This window comes from Haemaphysalis longicornis, unplaced genomic scaffold (assembly GCF_048455015.1).
Source record: "Haemaphysalis longicornis isolate Haplotype H1 unplaced genomic scaffold, Haemaphysalis longicornis Haplotype H1 scaffold_8, whole genome shotgun sequence".
Lineage (NCBI taxonomy): Eukaryota > Metazoa > Arthropoda > Arachnida > Ixodida > Ixodidae > Haemaphysalis > Haemaphysalis longicornis.
In genome coordinates this window covers 69,806,064-69,821,563 of record NW_027526445.1, presented here as the reverse complement: position 1 = coordinate 69,821,563, position 15,500 = coordinate 69,806,064, and positions in this window count along the sequence as shown.

Genomic DNA, 15,500 nt, shown 5'->3' with positions numbered 1-15,500 from the left:
ACCTGCATATGGCAGCAAGCTGACACATAAATGTTGGGCGAGCGCGTCTCGAAACAGAACGGGATTGTCATATAAAAATATAATTTCGTCAGGCTCTTCACGGTCTAAAATGTCGGTCAGATAAGAGGTATTTCGGGAGAATGGTGGCAATCCCTGGAGTAGCTCGGGCCTGGTATTGTTACATTACACTGTTTTGTGACCGCTTGAACAATTTTCAAACACTGGTGTCTTTTAGTCGTGAAATACTAAGTGACATTAAAGTTTGCGTTACAGGCATTGCTCGGCCTATCATGGCCGAATTCATCCTCGAGAGAATCCTGCTTGCAGCCAGCACATTAGCAACGAGAATATGTGTAGTTTGTGCTGATATATTCTACGATTTCAAGAATGGCTCGAACAATTATCTCTCATGCAGCAATGGTTTGCAACGGTTGTCAGCCATCAGACTTAAAATACTTGGTTCATGGAACCAAATCGTAAAGAAACAACAAATTCGGGCTAAAGTTATCAAAGTGCACGTGGACACTACTGTGAAGTTTGAGTTAAGGATTGAGCCCTTCAGGGCATCGGAGCACGTACTCATTCAATAACAGCAATTCGCTCTTACGGTCGCATCAGCAGGAAGCTCATTTACTAAGGAAATTGTCATTTCTACCACGCAAACTCAGGCACTAGGTACGCATGTGACTCATACTAACCTTCATTGTCAGAAGATGTTTTGGAAGACGTGCCACTCTGTCAATTTTAGAGCCAATGAGAGCCATAATTTATCAGGAGATTTGTAGTTTACTAATGTGTTCCCAAACGAATGCGTTGTCTCCAATGCACAATTTCAGATCCGCGACATTGTTTATTGTGGTTTTGATTAGATTAAGTACGTCAAAGATAAAATTTAACCTTGCTGCGGAGCTCAAAGAAAGACTTTTTAGCGGACACGCATAATTGGGGCTTACATTTGATGTGCTTGGTCACAAAAAACACCTTGAACAGCCACTTTGATGTCTTTATAAAGTTCAATGAATGCGACCACAAAATGGCCTGCCACAGAAGCAGGCGCTGTAGTGTGACCTATTGCGAATGCCACTGGCCGAACCTATCTCCCAGCTAGCCCAAAACGTCTCGTTCTGACTTTTCAGGACGAGAGCAACGACTTGTAAACAACACCGGCATTTGTATTACTGACCCGAGCGTTTTGAGATAGGTTTTACATCGTGCCTAATGTCCAGCGTGTGCTAACATTTCTAGAAAAGTTATTCACCCTTTCAAAAGCGTGTTCCAAACTACTGTCTGAAGGTGGGATATTACAGGAGTCGTATAAGTAGGGTAGTACGGCTTTATGTTTCTTATTATAAATGGTAAGAAGATGTCAGCAACCTTCTGGTCTAAAGATAGGCTTGTGAAGAAAGCTTTTTACAAGGTTTGGTTTTTTTTTCGTTCTGCCTCCTTTCCGAAGGAAACTGAAGTGAAGCTTCTAATTTCGTATTGGAATGCAGTTGGTTTGCTGCATGCATTCGAAAATAAAGCTGAAACTCGTGCTAATCAAACATTTTTTAGAGAAAAAGTAAGGTGAAGAAGTGCAGCACACAATAACGCACACAAAATAGAACATTCCAAATAAAGAACTGGGTAGAAAACATTTCTTTGGCGCTCGTCTTAACGCCACCGTAACTTAAAATTGTACCTCGGCTATTTGGAGGCACAATTTAGTGCAAATAATACAATAAGTCTGGCCAAAAAACATTCTGATAAAAAAACGCTCATTAAGGTGCACAACGCTGTGCCCTTGTTCATTTAAAAGTTAAAACCGCGCAGTTCTGGAACAGAAAACTTGCCCTTTCACAAAAAAAGAAAACAACGGCCACTTGCTAGTTCAAAACACAATAAAATTAAGTCGTGTCTGTAATTTGCGCACGCAACACTAAAAAGCGCGCACGAACTGCTGCCCCACATCGGCCCAACTGGCGTTTCAGTTCCGCTGAGAACAGACAGGTACGCTCATTGATTACCGCCCGGAGAGCGTTATGGTCATTAAAACTATTACGCATAATCTAAGCCGCTGAAGCCGCATACTGGTCATTTGCTCCGCTGTGCCGTGGTCGATTGGCAGTGCGTCGCTGTAGGACGGTGCTCGTATAACTGGTAAAAACACGTAGCTTGCCCACGCATAACCAGATAGATAGAGCATAAAATAATCATCATCACCGTCACCAGCAGCCTACTCGAGTTCCCTGCACAACGAAGGGCTGTCTCATTGACATCTACCTGCTCCTGTCCTGTGCTGCTCGAGTCCATTCTTTGCCCCTGAATTTTATTGTTTCATCCCTTCATCGCGCAATTCTCGTTTCCCTTAATCTATACTCGTTTCTTGGTATCTACTCTGTTGTTGTGGTCGCCCACCGGTTTACATTTCTTCTGTCTACATAACCGGCCCAAGTCCGTAAACTTTTATTTATTCCAGCTACAAAATCATCTGCTTTGGCTTGTTCTCCGATCCAAGGAGCTCGCTTCCTCTCCCTCGACGTTACTCCTCTCATTGTTGTTTCCACGGCCCGCTTAGCCGACTTAAGTTTGCTTTAACGTTGTTTAGTAAACCGCCAATTTTCATCTCTATATGTCAACATCGGGAGAATGCTTTCGCTTTATGTTCTTCTTTTGAGTGATTCAGCTAGGGCACTTTTCTATGTTGGAGTGCTTCCCGCGTGCACCCCAGCCCATAGCTATTTTGCGACGGACTTCTTTCGTAGTCGGGTCTGCACTGAGCACCTCTACGATTTAGTTATATTCTTTTACTTGTTGAAGCGTTCCGTTACATACGCCGAATAGGGCGATTTCGCCATGGTTATTATTCACAACTTTAGATTTATTTATATTTAGTTTAGTCCCAGGTAATTAAAACTGAATGCAAGCTTACAAAAATGGGTGAATGAGGGCTTGGCGAAGCGACGCTATTTAAATTCAACAAGCATGACGGGTGCCACCTACAACTGTCATTGCCACACAAACCTACGGCTCTTGTCACGGCGATAACCTATGAGGTTTAATAATAAAATCCTTTTATCTTCCGCATTTCCTAGTTAAAGAGGCTATCGCGCATTAGAAATCCGGCTTTCGAAATGAAATCAATCGTCACGGCTCAGTTCCGGCTTCGTTAGTGCTTCTGAGAAAAAAAAATGGTGCACAGGTTGCCGACTGTTAAAATCTAGTTTAGCATGATCGCACAAAGACACAAGAATAATTAACAAATGTTGCAGGGTCATTAAACGTATTACCCGATACATCTACCAAAAGGTATTTACCACGATATAACCAATACAAAACATCTATGCCTGACAACGTGAAGCGAAACGCCGCACAGTAGACAGAAAGAGCGCTGGTCGCGATGGGCAATGCAAGCTTCACATTCAGAACCAGTGTCGCAGGTATATCCTGCATACCTAGGTGTGACAGCGTGGCTGTTACATCGCACTGAACATGAATTATTTGATACCTTCACGAACTGCGGACTGTTATTACAGGAGCTTACTTGGAAATGCCCCTCATGTAACTACGCCCGGCGTAGCTTTTGCAGAAAGCTTGGACTTTTGCTCCAATTTACCTACTCAGGAGCTGACCGCACGAACAATGAGAACGCATCGGGAGACTTTATTTGGCCAGGCTAATGTTACTTTTTGTAGTTCCGGTTCTATTACTGCGCTTGTAGAGGTAGCGGCCCTGGGAAACAGTCGTCTCATTCTTTTCTCTCCGCTTCATCACGACGCTACTGGTGGCGCGCATGCGCGAAAACGGTCACCGCTGCCAGTTTCATCCATGACCGCTGCTTCCTCTTCCGCACGGTGAGGCCGATGCCCGTCTCATGTAGCGGGAGGTTTCTGGCCTGACCTGTCTCGGACCTTACGGTCTTGAGAAAGGGACGCCAAGAACGCCAGGACGAATCGCAACAAAAGTTGTTTGAGTGCTCTTTGCGAAACATGAAAACTTCGTTCATATGCCGTGATGTTGGGCTAAAGATAACACTTGTGTCGTGCGTGTGCTGTGCATAAAGACGGCCTTGTCTTTGTTGTATTCTCATGTTTCACGTGGAATATTACTGCTGAAGCGGCTTACGGAGATCCCATGGCACAGACTTGATTAGGAACTTCCTTTTCGGCGTGACTAAGGCCGTTATCCGAGTATGTCCTGCGCTCCATGTGTTCAGCTGTCATCAGGTGAAATAAAAACGAAAACTAAGACGCGCTCGAAAGGGTATGCTCCGAACACCGCGAAGGCACCATCATCATCGTCATCTTGCGAGATTAGCTACCCCACTCTCACGAGCCAAGCGTCCAGTGGAAAGATGCCAGCAATGACGGAGGGATGCGATAACGGGGCGTGTGTAGAATGCTGCGGTGACACATATCCATCGAGCGTTCGGACCGGAGCATGTAGCAGCGGTCATCTACGGATAACATCCGCACGTACCGTCAGCAGGCGATCAACGTAAGCATCCGGAGGGGTCGACCGTGCGTCCGCGAGGTTCGCGTTTCCTGCAACTGCGAGAGCCCGGAACACGGTGCACCACGGGGGATTTTTATGCTTGATCGGGCCCCCAGCAACGAAGCCATGGCGCGACTGGCCCATTCCTATGCCGCCACGCCTTAAACGACCTGAAGGTGTGACGCGACTCGTGAAAATGTAAGCCCAGCGCTGTGTTATCTCGGGTAGTCGAACTTTTGTCGTAGTCTTTACCGGATTGCTAAGCTATCCGCATTTTGTTATACGTGTTTTTGTTCCGTGTATCTGTAGTGGGTTTAACGGTAGATAAACTAAGTGTCTTATCCATAGTGTTTCTCGCAATTATATTGCTTTGTCTAAGAACCTGACAATAATTGGCCTCCAGGGCTGCACAAAACCAGTTCGTTTTATAATACCCATAAAACCCACATTGGACACACGGGAGCTCATACCCATGGGCGAGTGCTTGGGCTTGAGTGGCTAGGAATTGAGGAAGTAGGTCCACGTGGAGCAGACACATTTGCGCGACGAAAGAGAGCTACACCGCGAAGAGAATGCGCGCAAGCCGAAAGCTTAGCTGAGCGAGCCGAGCAAGAGCGGGTGAGAGCCCAGCAAGACAGGATGAAGGCCGAGCAAGAGAGGGCGCGCAGAGAAACAGAATAACGCAATTTACAGCTACGGATTCGCTCGGCGGAACTTAGTTTCGCGCGAAGAACAAGGCCAAGAACGGATGGTGAAAAGGAAACGGCTGGTCAAGTTCAGGCTGCCACCCCGCAAAGCTACAGCGCTCACAAATTTTGCCCCCGTTTGATGATGCTCGCGACGACCTGGACGCGAACCTTGAATGGTTCGAATGTGTAGCGCAGAGCCAGAGCTGCCCTACAGAGAGCGCTTTCGCGTATCGAAGACCGACAACGAAGAGACGGCAAAGCAGTACGCCACCGGTTTAAAAGGTACTTCGAAAGGTGGATCGAGCTTGCAACCATAAAGAGGACCTTTGAGGATCTCCCAGACTTGGTCGTCGCTGGGAATTGCCAATTGCCACAAGAAGGTGGCTATTTTTATCCGAGCACGACAGTGCAAGACGCTTTCGGCGACCACTACGGCAGCGGTTAACTTTATGGAGGCCAGAACCAGGCTATTCTGTTAAGGGTCCGAGAATACCCTAAGGAGGCTACCGCATCCACAATATCTAAGCTCAGCTTGAAGAAGGAATCCACTCCTGCTACTGGAAACAAATGCTACGTGGGTGGGCGAGAAGGGAACATTACATCTGATTTCCGAACAAGAACTAAGCCAATTTTTTACCAGAAATTCCGTTCAAACGGACATGGCACGAAGTCGTGCTTAAGGAGAATTCCATCTGCCGGTCAGGTGTCTTGTCTACGCGGAGAGCCCGACAGGTAAGGAGAGTCAACTCTCGAACCGTCCACAGACCCCGAGGCAATAGAGAGCCATGTGATCAGCGCCATGAACGAAGCCACTCGCGGGCTTAGTACAAACATTAACATGAATATCGTGACCCGCATTCTGAATGGAGAAGTGGTCAATGTACTTCGGGATACTCTGTGCAACACAGTCGTGCGAAGGGACCTTCTTCTACACCTGGCACACAGGAGGGCAGAGTACCATTACTCTGCTCAATGGTGGTTCATTTACTCTCCTGGAGGCGCTGTTACCATCTCATCACAGTATTTGTCGGGAACGATTTTGGCCAAATGCATGGGCTCACCCATACACGAGGCTCTTCTCGGACAGGTTTTGGGAGTACGAGACCCAAACCCTCCATACTTTCACAGGGAAAATACAGATGCCTCCAAGACGTTTGACCCGCATAAAACGGAGATTGTTGCAGTCGTGAAATCCGTGCGCCAGAATGAATCCGCTCCCAAAGGCACAAGAAAACTCGAAATGAGCAAAGAAACTCTGAATAACCCTCAAGTCGAATACCCGACGCTTAAACGATGTTCCAAGAAAATCGGTCAAGAATTCCATAGCAAGGGTAAGACGTGGGGATTCTACCTGTCCAAGGAAATACTGTGCAGGCGATACGTTTGGGCGTCTGGAAGAGAATATAAGCAAGTGGTTGCCCCGGCTCCCCTGACTCCAAGAATTTTAAGCTCCGCACACGAACGACTGCTATCGGGACATCAGGGCACGAAGAGAATCACTGATACAATTCTTGAATCCTTTTATTGGCCTGGTATTCAGGCAGACGTTCGTCGGTACGTAAGTTCGTGCGACAAATGCCAACGTACCATACCGAAGGGGTGGACACAGCGGCTCGCCATGGGCACGATGCCTATTACAGACGAAACATTCGAACGGGTCGCAGTCGACCTCGTAGGTCATCTGTCACCCCCGTCCACTTCCATCAAGCGGTACATTCTGTCATTCTGACATTGGTAGACTTCGCCACCCGATACCCTGACGCTGTCTCATTAAAAACAATTGACTGGGCATCTCTTGCGGAAGGGCTCTTGGAGATGTTTTCAAGGGTCGGATTCCAAAGAGAGATTCTCTGGGACCGAAGCTCAGCACTTACATCGGACCTCATGAGGGATGGGAACCATCTGCTGCCGGTTAGAGCTACATACAACACCTTACCACATGATGTGCAATGGGTTCGCAGAGCGCTTCAATGAAAATTTAAGGCAGATGCTGCAGAAGATGTGCCAAGAGAAGGCTAAGTACTGGGACGCCTATCTGGTTCCCCTGTTCGCCTATCGTGAAGGCCCGCAGTAAAGTCTGGGATTTTCACCGTTCGAGCTTATATGTGGTAGGCCCGTACGAGGACCACTCACGCTGATGAAAGAGCTCTGGACAAAGGCAGAAAGCAGCAGTGAAGTCAAGACAACCTACCAGTACATCCTCGAGTTGCGAGAACGCCTGGAAGCGACGACGAAGCTCACCCATGAAAGACTGAGGGAAGCATAGAAGGATTAAAAGAGGCACTATGACATGCGATCTTCAAGTCAGCAGCTCAAGGTTTGTGACAAGGCGCTCTTACTTGTGCCTACAAGCCACAACAAACTGCTGCTCCGCTGGAAGTGGCCGTTTCCGGTGCTTGAGAAACGGAACGAAGTGGACTACTTGCTGGATCTGGGACACAAGGAACAGCTGGATAGCTTTTGTTGGCGTGCGAGCACTCCACCAAGCCGCAGCTGTTTTTTGAAATTCTCTAAACGTGCTATTTGCTTACAGACAACGCCATTGCCAGTTGTTGATGGCGCGGTAAGGCAAAAAGACGTGAAATAAAAAGGAAACACTGCATCAGCCCATATCGACCACGCAGCCCTCATACCGTAAACGCTGCGGTGACGCGGCGGCAGGTGGCGCAGCAATCGCCAACCAGAAGGCGTATAGTTGACTGGTATTTTTTCTTCTTTCAAGCTTTATCAATTAAATATTGCTTTATCGACCGTGTAAACATGGAAAAGTGTGTTTATTCGAGCCACTCTATGCAATGCAAACAGACACAGGAATTTAACAAATTCGCTTCAGTGCCCTTTAAGGGAGAGAAAACTCGCTTGCCGTACCAGAGAACAAAAACTAGACTAGCTAAATCCATAGCTCAAATAAAAAAGAAAGAATTCGACTCATGCTGACCTTGTCTTTATGCGAAATTAGAACCCCTGGACCACCCGGGTAATAGTTGACACCGAAAGACGGGCCTAAGAGAAGGGGAAGGCCAATAACTTGATGAACAGAACAAAAAAATCGCTGGCTAAGAATGGACTCGAAGAGCGCCATACAGAAGTGGTTCGAGGTCATTGGGAGAGGCCTCCTTTCGGCAGTGGACCGACTGAGCTGTGGTTGTTGATGATGACTATGCAAGTGTAATATAGGACGCAGGGGTGGTTGTTACAAACAGGCTATTTTGCTGGTGCGGACATTAGAGAAGGAGCCGTTTCGGGGGAGGCTCGGCATGGAACCTTGCTAGGTATTCTGCAAGTTCAACCTTGGGCTGTGCGTTTCCTTCCCAAAACTGCTGCAGTTCATCTTAGAAGCTATCACGGTGGGATAGTAGGGTTTGTTTACTCGAATCACTTGTTGGCAAAAGCGGAGCGGCGGATGAAGTGTTACGCTAGTCGGCGGAGACGTGGCGTCAGATGTATTTGTGCCGAGGGGACGTTAGTGCGTACACCATCCGCCCAAGAAACCCCATCGTGCACTTCGGAATTGGTATGAGGGGAGGAGGCAGTGTGAGCCCGCCACGTGGGGTCCTCGACCAGTTGACCATATCTTTTTCAAGCCACACGGGACGTGTGCGCTCCTATACCTCTGGTTAAGCATGTCCGCGCCAGCATCTGAGCCACACAATTTGGTGAAGCAGTATTTCTTTATGTTCGTGGTGTGATGGCATGCGGAGAAAACCATTCACTTCGGCTGATACGGAAATACTTTAACTAAAGCCATGTATTATTAACCACATTTGATACTATAGGGAAGAAAAAACTTAAAATTTCCATTCCTTTACACTTGATCCCAAAAGAATTCGCCTATTCGCGGGAATAGGCGTGAACTCTTTCAGTGCAAACGACGCGTGCACTCTGGTGCATTGTCACAGAGCGCACATGCCATCCATTGGCCTTACGGGATACATATGAAATGATTGTATACCCAGACAGACTGCGTTGTTGAGGTTTATTCGCGGAAGTTAAAAGTTCTCGTCGCTTGCGGGGACATCAAAAGCTAATGGAGAAAGGGTTCGCACGCATTCTTTTTATCAATGCTACTTGCTGGCGCCAATTTCTTCTTGCCCTCTTGAACAGTGTGATTCCCGCAGTTCAAGCAATCATTGCTAAAAAGCAAGACGGCTGCTTGAAAGCGTCAGGAAAGTTTAAAGCTTTCCATGCATGAACATATAAATGTTCCGTCTTGTTGTTCATGATATTAAAAAGCAGGCTGTTCCCGTCTAGCTGTGGGATAGGTCTTAGAATTTTTGGGCAGTAGGAGGGAAATGGTGTTTCAAAGCGTTAAACTGCAATCGAAGGTTCATATTTTCCGCTACAACTGCATAAATTTATTAGCGCTTTGTTCTTCTACTACTAGCAACCGTCCGGTTATTTCTAACACAAAGGGGAAACATTACTGTTGCCCTAAACTTTACGTGCCTCTCAGAAGCGGTAATTGTGGCTGGAACAAATAAATCTGCCGAGATGCCTTCATGACCATCAAATACTGTAGACTGCACAAACGCATTTCGGCAAAACCACATGCCGAGGTTCAAAGAAATGAACATCATCCCTTGTTCTAATCTGCTCATTCCTTATATTGGTAAGTGGCGACGATCACTCTCAGATTACGGCAGCACGCGAAGTGCTTTATTTTGACGCCAAGAAGATATTAGGATTCCTTGAAATCGTATTTTCGATGAGTCCTAATAATTAATTTCTAGTGTTATTTTGTTGGCGTTTCGAACGTTTTTCGGGGGGTTCTCTGCTTCGTACTGCTATCAGGCATAATTTTGAACTCCTATCATACAGGTGTAAAACTACGAAATAGTCAAACTGCAGTAACCTCAGACCTCCCACTACAAGAAACTTCACGAAACTTATTGCATTTCGACGGCAACGCGTAGGAGCAGCCGAGCGTGGAGCGAAACTCGTCAGTCTGCTTTACTTGGTGTCCGAATCTGCAGATTGTTTTGGTCTTGTAACGTGGCTGACTGCCCAACATACTCTTGTTCTCCTTCAAAATCTGTCACCAACGCAGTTGAGGGCCAAATTTTTATCTGGGGGTTTTGTTGCTCCGCGGTCGGCGCATGAGCTTTGGGCGCCGAAAATTGTGGTGTTAATCTTGGTTGAAGTTTCAATTTTAGAAAGCACCGCTGAGAACCGAAATAGCAATTATACGCACGACAAATATGGCGATTTCACATTGCCTTTAGGCTTTTTACAACGCGGATAATGTCCGCTCTATAATCTGTTTGCTTGTGGAACCCTTAAGCAGTGTGCCTGCGAGATATACCAATTACAGGATCCATGTTTGCAAGGCTAATGTCAGTGTTTTAATTCAAAAGGTCTTAGTCGTTCACTCTGCAGCAAACCCAGCCACCGTCTATAAACACAACTCCTAAGCTCAAAGTACCTGCCACGCATCACGTTGATCTGCGTACCAAGTAAAACAAAATCCACGGTGTGATAGGAATAAAACCATTGACACCGCTGGAACAAAAATGCGGTAGCCACTATTTTTCGCAAACGCGAGGTAGATTTTGCCCTTATGAGTTTTTAAAATGAGCGAAATGGTGCCAAGAAGCGTTAGCGAACGCTAATGCCAGTACTAAATGGGCCAGCCAAACATCCCGTTGGCTGCGTTACGCCACTTGGACCCACAGCAACGGCGTCAACGTTCCTAAGGGATCAGCCAGACTGCTGGCGGTTAAGCTGAGGAGGAAACCATAGAGTTTCTTACCAGCTTACCTAGAGTGGAACGTCGCGCTAGTGTATACGTGATACTGCGAAAGCGGCCAATGTATGCCGCCATGCTATTGGCGGTACACATTGGGCGCCATGCTATTGGTGGCACACATACTAGTATAGGGACCGGGCAGCAGAACGGGTGGCGCCAACACTCGGAGCTCCCCTTTTTAGAGGAATGACCCGGTGCATTCCACTAAGCCTTCCGTTGTTTTTGACGTGTGTGCTTCGGTGCTTAGAATGTTTTGGTGTTGTTGTGAGCGGATATGTGCGGTGAGACAAAGTCAAGACAGGTGTGTTGGGTTCTTACATGCAGTAACGGCTACGTAAATTTGTCGGACGCTTCTAAAGTTGGGTATGGGCTACTATGATACGAGCACTTTTTCCGGCGATTGGCTCCACCAGATCTGTGTACGCAACTACTATTATCTTAAATTCGCTAACAGCTACGTTAAGGGACGCTTCTATGGTAGGCAATGGGCTATATTGACATGAGCGCTTGTTGCAGGGCTCTGCGCCTGGCTCCGCGCTATCCGAGTAGGAATAAAACTATTATAAGCAGTATTCCTTTCTGCCACTTTAAATTGTCTTCAATGACAACGGTTTCCACGGGAGCGTTAATAGTGGGATACCTCCATACGTGTGCTTTGAAAAGAAAGGCATTTACTTAAGAGATGGATCACCGTGTGGCAGTGGAAATGTCGCGGCAGTTCGCACTTTCTTTCTGCAACCATTAGCTTTCTGCCTTCAGTTTTCGTGAGTGACAGCGTGGGAGCCTGAGATCTGAAGTGGAACTCCCACAATGGTAGCGGTCATTTTCCAAAGATCCAAGGTTATTCAACCACCCAACAGCGCAAGATACAAATCATCGCCCCTCCACTTCCCATTTTACCACCTGCGTGGAATAAAGGCTGGCACCGATAGTCAAAAATTGTGGCAGCGTTAACTTCAGCCGGTATTTTTATTTGCTCAAGTATTCCTGGCCGGGTAACTAAAAATTCATGCAATGCCTTCTGAAGAAACCAAAAATGCGCGACTAGCTGCCTCACATAGAAGTGCATCAGCCCGAGTCCTCCAGCCCAGAGGCATTTCCGACACGCTCGGAGCTGTCAGGATTTGTAGGGGGTTACCAACGTGCAAAATTAATCAGCAAAATCAACCAGCCCTCTGTCCAACGGTGACGAAGGTTGAACGTAAAGCTTTCTTCGTGTGAAATAGATTGGGAAAGGGTCATAGTCAACGACGCTGTGACCAAGAGACCCAACTGCGTGCTGGTCAAATTCAAATCTCAACTAGTCAAAGTTTAAATGGAGAAGGCAACCATGGAACTCCACGGGAGAAAGCTCTGATATAGAAGAACATCGTCGTCAAACGCAGCTAGGAGTTCATTATTTCTCAAGCCTAGGTGCAGCTTATAAAGCTCGACCGCAACATTCAGTTGTGAAAGTGAGGGCAGGTTTTGGCGCCCTCTTGTCTCTCATCCTTCACCCACGCAGGAGATTTTTTTTTTGAAAAATCATTAAGAACAAGTTTCATAGAGCAATGCGTTTTGACGACAATCAATAGCGTTTTACGACCATGCGGAGTTTATTCTGTAAACGATTCCCGATGGCTGTAGTAAAAGTATTTCTGTGAAATTAAACACATTTCTACCATAGCTAATGAAGTTACGGATTGTCGTCTATCACAATATCTGTTTTGGTATAAATCTTAGAAGGCACCCCCAACTTTCCCTTTCGCTTGTGCCCGCGCCGTTGCGTCACCAGCTCCCAAAGGCCAGCGCCGCAGCATTTCTGGATCGGCTTCACACAGCAGCTTTGTATGAGCATTTTGCTGCAATATATTCCTCAAAACGCCAAACTGCATGCAGGCACAAAACATTTGCTCGAAGAAACGGACTTGCACTTCCAGCTTGAATTCCAGCTTGGCTCATTGGGCGTCGTCTGGTATTTGTAATTATTGACTATGGGCGTATATCACACACATGCCACGCCTGCTAAAGGTCGCCTTCGCTTTCAAGATTTACCGAACTGAGAAAACTCCTTGTGGTTATCTGCGCTTTGCAAACCCCACCACAGCAGAACGACAGAAAGCCAAGCACAACTACGCTGCGCTGACCGCCACAGGCATTCCACTGACGAGCGGTTCACCATGAAGCGACGGTCTTTGCGAAGATGGCGTAGGCAATTCCAAGGAGCAAAGGGAGATAGCTTGGCCGGTGCAGATAGATGCAGGCACACGAAAGGGACGATGGCGGCGTGTAAAGAAGAGAGGGGGAAACCGAAGATCGCATACATAAACATGGAGGGTGACAGTAAAATAGAGAAGTGGATGGAGATTAGTAAGCAGCTATAAGAGGAAGATATCGAGGTATATGCTGTGACCGGGACACACCTACGGGACCTCGAAGAACCTCCTGTGATCAGAGAGTATGTAAAGGAAGGTTGTAACAGGACGGCAGGATTGAGACAAGGAGGAGGAGTAGGTATGCGTACACGCAGGGGACTAATTGGAAGAGAGTGAAAGAATGTAAAGAACATGTGTGGGTGAAAGGGATAGTTGAGGGTAGGCAGCTGGTTTTATGGGTGTCCTACCTGTTGACGGGTAAGGATAGCAAAGAACAGAACGAAATTCTGGTGGCGTGTCTAAAAAAGGACATCGGGGATTTGAAACGTTCCGTGGAGGTACTATTGGTGGGAGCATAAACGCCCACATTGAAGATATAGACAGGTACAAAGACTTCAACGGAATATAATGCTGGATATGTGTGAGTACCAAAAGCTGATCATAGTAAATAAGGAACAAAAGTTCGGGGGTGAAATCACGTGGGAGTGTGGTAGGAGACAGTCGAGTATTGAATACTGCCTTAGGTCAGAGGGATTTTATGAACGGTTGAATGGAATGAGCATAGAAGAGGAAGGGGTCCACAGTACGGGCAGTGACCACAAGCGTATAAACCTGAGTTTTGGGAAACTGGGGGGCGAAGCGATGGGTTTACCGGGGCAGCACACAAAGTTAAACAGCAAACAAATTGCGGTTATAGCCAAAAGCATAGAAGCTGACTTTGAAAGAAATCCTGGAAAAGAGTGGGAATATGACAGGCTGATCAAAACTATGCAGAAAAAAATAGTCAAGGCAGAGTGCCAATCAATGGAGAGGAAAGCTGGTGGAAAAACGAAAGCAAAGAGGCGATAGAGAGACGTAAACAGGCATCTAGAGAGCATGGGCAGGACAAGAAGATGGGGAAACATCCAGAGGAGGTGGACCTGAAATGGGAGCAATATCAGCAAGTGAAACAGGAAGTGCAGCAATTAGTACCGGCGGAAATAAAGGTGGACCGCAAGCGATGGGTAGCGAAAATACGAAAGAGGGGTAGAGACGCGCCGAAAAAGTTTTGGAACTATGTGCACGCATTAGGGAAACGCACGAGTCCCACAGAAGCCGGTACTATAGAAAACGAACAGGGGCTGAAGGGAGAGGAAGCATTGGCATACATACACAAAATCATCACGAATAAGTCCGGTAAGGTGGATGAAGAGGCCCAGCAGCGACACAGAAATATCGCGACGGGTAGGCCGGAAGGTCTGGAAATAGATGGGGACAAGCTTAAATGGAAAAGAGCGGAGGAAAGGGTCCCCAAAAATACCGCGGTAGGAATGGATTGGATACCGATAGAGTTTCTAAACCAATTAGGACGGGAGAGCAAGGGAAAGCTACTACAAGCCATCAGAAAAAGGATAGAAAAAAGGCAATACCGGCCGCGTGGCAAATGAGCAGGATGAACTCAGTGTACAAGGGAGAAGGAGACAGGACAAACCCAATCTTGTATAAGCCAGTAACCATCACGTCAGTTCTGTACAGGTTAGCAATGCAGGCAGTGAAGTTCGAACTAGAGCAGTGGGTAGAAGAAAACAAGATATTAGGGGAACTTACAAACGGGTTTCGAAAGGACAGAAGACTAGACGACAACTTATATGTTGTAAGCCAATGCATTCAGGTGGCAAAGATGCAAAACCGACATTTGTGGTTAGCCTTCCTGAACATTAAAGCGGCGTATGATCATGTAGACAGGGAGCGGCTATGGAGCATCCTGGGGGACGAGGGAATGGGGGCAGAATTCATTAGCTTACTCAGGAAGCTATACCGGCAGAACCAAGTGGCCACAGTGTGGGACAGGAAAACCTACAATAAGCATGTACACACCTACAATGGTTTGAAACAAGGATGTCCTCTCTCTCCACTGCTGTTCATCATCTACATGGCGGGGTTAGAAAGGAAGCTAGAGGTCCGTACGCTGGGGTTCGACTTATCCGACATGAAAAACGGATAGGTGGTGGAAAAACGGGTTCCAGGACTAATGTATGCTGACAACCTATTGTTAAGAGCGGAGAACCGGATAAGTATGCAGGGCTTGATGGATATATGTCGTGATGAAGCGACACACCTCGGGCTATCCTTCCACAGAGAAGAATCGGGGATCATGGTCTTTAACAACGGCGCAGAGCACAAAACAGTATCAGTGCGAAAGTAGAAATACCACGGATGAAAGAGTATAAACATTTAGGAGTATGGCTGACCGACAGC